The 5028-nt window shown below is 47.1% G+C and overlaps 1 non-coding gene across 1 annotated transcript; it reads left to right on the top strand.

The window, feature by feature from the left end:
- Nucleotides 1–3394: 3394 nt before the first annotated feature.
- On the top strand, nucleotides 3395–3469 carry Trnas-cga. Its single transcript has one exon. It is a non-coding gene; the product is annotated as a tRNA-Ser (tRNA).
- Nucleotides 3470–5028: the final 1559 nt, after the last annotated feature.

The raw sequence follows: 5028 nt of genomic DNA on the forward strand, positions 1-5028 counted from the left end.
TAAAGAAAAATGTGTGGTGAATCCATAGGGTATTATTATAATTATAATCACGTTTGAAACTATCTCAAATATACACATCAAAAAAGTTTTTCATCACCTCGGTTCCGAGAGTTACGGAACCTGTACAGAAAATTGGAATAAAGATCAACATAATCATCATTTCCGTCCTTTTTATTGCTCATAAAAACCACACATTGCATGTTGTACTACCATACAGCGACACCTTCAGAGGTGGTGGCCCAGACTGCTGTACACACCCGTACCTCTACTACCCTGTAGCACGTCCTCTTGCATTGATATATGCCTGTATTCGTCGTGGCATACTGTCCACAAGCTCATCAAGGCACTGTTGGTCCAGATTGTCGCACTCCTCAACGGCGATTCGGCGTAGATCCCTCCGAGTGGTTGGTGGGTCACGTCGTCCATAAACAGCCCTTTTCAGTCTATCCTAGGCATGTTCAATAGGGTTCATGTCTGGAGAACATGCTCGCCACTCTAGTCGAGCGATGTCGTTATCCTGACGGAAATCATTCACAAAATTTGCATGGTGGGGACGTGAATTGTCTTCCATGAAGACCAATGCCTCGAAAATATGCTGCCGATATGGTTGCACCCTCGGTCGGACGACGGCATTAATGTCTCATACAGCCGTTACGGCGCCTTCCATGACCACCAGTGGCGTACGTCGGCTTCACATAATGCCACCACAAAACAGCAGGAAACCTCCACCATGCTGCACAAGTGGGACTGTGTGTAAGGCGTTCAGCCTGACTGTGTTGCCTCCAAACACGTCACCGACGATTATCTGATTGAAGACATATGCGACAGTCATCGGTGAAGAGAACGTGATGCCAATCCTGAGCGGTCCATCTGGCATGTTGTTGCGCCCATCTGGACCGCGCTGCATGGTGTCGTGGTTGCAAAGATGGACCTCGCCATGGACGTCGGGACTTAAGTTGCACATCATGCACCCTGTTGCGCACAATTTGAGTCGTAACACGACGTCCTGTGGCTGTACTAAAAGCATTATTCAGCATGGTGGCGTTGCTGTCAGTGTTCCTCCGAGCCACAATTCGTAGTTTGCGGTCATCCACTGCAGTAGTATCCCTTGGACGGCCTGAGCAAGGCATGTCATCGACAGTCTCTGTCTCTCTCTGTATCTCTTCCATGTCCGGACAACATCGCTTTGGTTCACTCCGAGACACATGGACACTTCCCTTGTTGAGGGCCCTTTCTGACACAAAGTAACAATGCGATACTGACTGTCTAGGCATGGTTGAGCTATAGACAACACGAGTCGTGTACCTCCTTCCTGGTGGAATGGCCGGTCAGGGTGGCCGAGCGGTTCTAGGCGCTACAATCTGGAACCGCGCGACCGCTACTGTCGCAGGTTCGAATCCTGCCTCGGGCATGGATGTGTGTGATGTCCTTAGGTTGGTTAGGTTTAAGTAGTTCTACGTTCTCGGGGACTGATGACCTCAGAAGTTAAGTCCCATAGTGCTCAGAGCCATTTGAACCATTTTGAACCTGGTGGAATGACTGGATCTGATCGGCTGTCAGACTCCCTCCGTCATATGGGCGCTGCTCACGCGTGGTTGTTTACAACTTTGGGCGTGTTTAGTGACATCTCTGAACAGTCAAAAGGGACTGAGTATGTAATACAATATCCCCAGTCAACGTCTATCTTCAGGAGTTCTGGGAACCGGGGTGATGCGAAACTGTTTTTGATGTGTGTATTTGACGGAAATTTGACGGAAATCATTCACAAAATGTGCATGGTGGGGACGCGAATCGTCGTCCATGAAGACCAATGCGTCGAAAATATGCTGCCGATACGGTTGCAGTCTCGGTCGGACGACGGCATTAACGTCTCATACAGCCGTTACGGCGCCTTCCATGACCACCAGCGGCGTACGTCGGCAATTACAAGACAGCCACACGCATATCGGTATGTACATGGTGACAACTAATGAGCTATATGAAGAAAAACGTAAATTAGTTACAAGCTATACCTTGAACCCACTTTATGTAAAGGTCACAACAGATATTCGGATTTAGGTTATACATCTTAAGAGATGATGTGGCGTGGCCGAATAGCGAAATTCTGCGTGATCTGCTGCAGTGTCGGAACATCGATGCTGTCGATGAGCTCCTGATCCGCTGTTTTCAGCTCAGCAATGGTTTGACGTTATTGATCTACGTCTTGGCTTTAATATAGCCTCACAGGAAGAAGTCGCAATTGTTCAGATCCGGAGAATATGACGGCTAATCGATGCCTATACCAGTGGAGTTTGAGTACCCTAAAGTGCTCCTCCAGGATATCAATCACTCTCCCGCTTCGAAGGGGTCGAGTTCCGTGTTGCATGAACCAGATCTTGTCGAAATCAGGTTCACTTTGGGTAATGGGGATAAATCATCTTCCAAAACCTTCGCGTACTGTTTGGTAGTCGCCGTGCCATCAAGGCATATCGGACCAGTTATTCTGTGACTGGACATTGCACACCGCATTGAGACTTCTCAATCTCGAAATACGGATTCTGAGTCCCCCAAATGCGTCGATTTCGCTTATTGACGAACCCATCCAAATAAAAGTGGGCTTCGTAGCTAAACTAAACCATGTATGTGCATACAACTTCCCATCATGCCCCACGGTCAACCCTGCAGGTTGAACGACCTAGCACGAACCGTCGAGATGTTATGACGGTTCTATTTCTGACAGTTCAATAATTGTCACACTGTCTGTCCTCCTGTGGAACAAGTGAGAGGGAGAGTAAAAATGTAAAGGAGCTTACATCGAAAAAGTCTTCAACTGTCTCTTTTCTCCGGTAAATGATTATGGCTAGTTGGACATCAGTACAAAGTCCACAATGAGATTTTCATTCTGCAGCGGAGTGTGCGCTGATACGAAACTTCCTGGCAGATTAAACCTATGTGCCGGACCGAGACTCGAACTCGGGACCTCTGCCTTTCGCGAGCAAGTGCTCTACCAACTGAGCTACCCGAGCACGACTCACGCTCCGTCCTCACAGCTTTACTTCTGCCAGTACCTCGTCTCCTACCTTCCAAACTTTACAGAAGCTCTCCTGCGAACCTTACAGAACTAGCACTCCTTAAAAAATGGATATAGCGGAGACATGGCTTAGCCACAGCCTAGGGGATGTTTCCAGAATGAGATTTTCACTCTGCAGCGGAGTGTGCGCTGATATGAAACTTCCTGGCAGATTAAAACTGTGTGCCGGACCGAGACTCGAACTCGGGACCTTTGCCTTTCGCGGGCAAGTGCTCTACCATCTGAGTTACCCGAACACGACTCACGCCCCGTCCTCGCAGCTTTTTGGGAGGTATCAGACGAGGTACTGGCAGAAATAAAGCTGTGAGGACGTGGCGTGAGTCGTGCTCGGATAGCTCAGTTGGTAGAGCACTTGCCCGCGAAAGGCAAAGGTCCCGAGTTCGAGTCTCGGTCCGGCACACACTTTTAATCTGCCAGGAAGTTTCTCATCAGTCAAAGTATTATTAAATTGCATACCTTCATAAATTTACACGAATAATTTCACTCATGATTACAAGAGTGTATTTCAAGAAAGTGGTAAAAGTAACATCGTTTTCCTTTCTATAATTTAGCGTTCGTGATCTATAACCATAAAAAAAATGTGGACAGTGAGAGAACTGCGAATTTAGTTGTTGTCGGCGAATTTCGATGGTGAAGTCAAAGGTCAAACGGAGAAATCTGCAGTGGCGGGACACAGTCTCAACGGCAACCATATGTTAGATTTCGAACAATGGTGCTGTGTGGGGTTGAACAGGTTCTGGTATTCGATCTTTATAGAGGCTGTGGAGATACGAGCTAATGATGACCTTGTCAATCGAGAGAACAGTTTCCAAATTAGCACCCCGAGGGATGCAGCGATAACAAAAATACGACACGAACGCTCCGATGCAAGACCGGCAGAGGCAGCGGACCAAATGCAGAGGCCGCACCAGGCGGCGATGCCCGCTCCCACCAGCACGCAGGGACCTGCCGATAACACCAGCCGTGACTCCTACCCCTACCATGGGCGCGACACCCCTCTCTGGAGGCGATCGATTGGCACTGCCGACGCAGATGAGGCAGAGGAACCTGTGGTCCAGCAGCTATAAAGACCCTGAAAGGACACGAATCCAACACTTTGCCTGAAGATGACAAGTAGGATACTTGTTGAAACGTTGCCTTGACTCGGCTGATAACCCGAGAAGACTTCATCAACAGTAAGAGAACTGTATAGCACCAACCGGTGTTCTCGGTATCTGACGTCTTAATTTTTGTAAGAACTGTAGGGACACATATTAGTTGATACCATGTTGACAGCACTATTCCCCCTTGACACTTATGCTGCGTAACAGGCAGTAAAGCTTTGTAGTTCAGCAAGACGAAAAGGCAAGAGGTCTCTCGAATTACATCACAGACTGTACGCCATTTCCTACTAGGGACCATGGACGTTCGGACGCTAGTAACGTTCAGAGACGGTGACCACACTGTCGTCTGATAAATATTGTTTTCGACATGTTGCTAAAAATTTCGTCCATTCACATTGATTCATAAATTTCGTTCGTTTACATTAATTCACATCTGGCATCAGCTGGCCAAAGGTTGTATAACACTGTGAAAACAACGAAGTGTTTCACGAATAACGGAAGCAGTTTCAACACAATGAGCAACCAGCTCAACATGTGTCTAAAGTTATCTCAGACACTAAACGCCTCATCTTCTGTCACAAAACGGAATGCATGAGGAGGACAGAAACATCACTGAAATGATATTCATCACATGACATTTTGACTGCACTGTCCGAGCATAACTAGCGTCAAAACCTTCATGGAACCCTAGCAGGAGAAAAATTCATCTGCGACATGTTTTGCCATATAAGAGAACAATTTCTTTCAATCTCCTCTCAGTGCTCTAAAATTTTATCTTTGCTGTTTTTACGCTATAAAATGAAGTAGTTAGCAAGAGAACTTTTTTTATGTGCTGCACCTCTATTTTATTTATAG

The sequence above is a fragment of the Schistocerca piceifrons genome, chromosome 3 (genome assembly GCF_021461385.2).
Source record: "Schistocerca piceifrons isolate TAMUIC-IGC-003096 chromosome 3, iqSchPice1.1, whole genome shotgun sequence".
In the NCBI taxonomy this organism is placed as follows: domain Eukaryota; kingdom Metazoa; phylum Arthropoda; class Insecta; order Orthoptera; family Acrididae; genus Schistocerca; species Schistocerca piceifrons.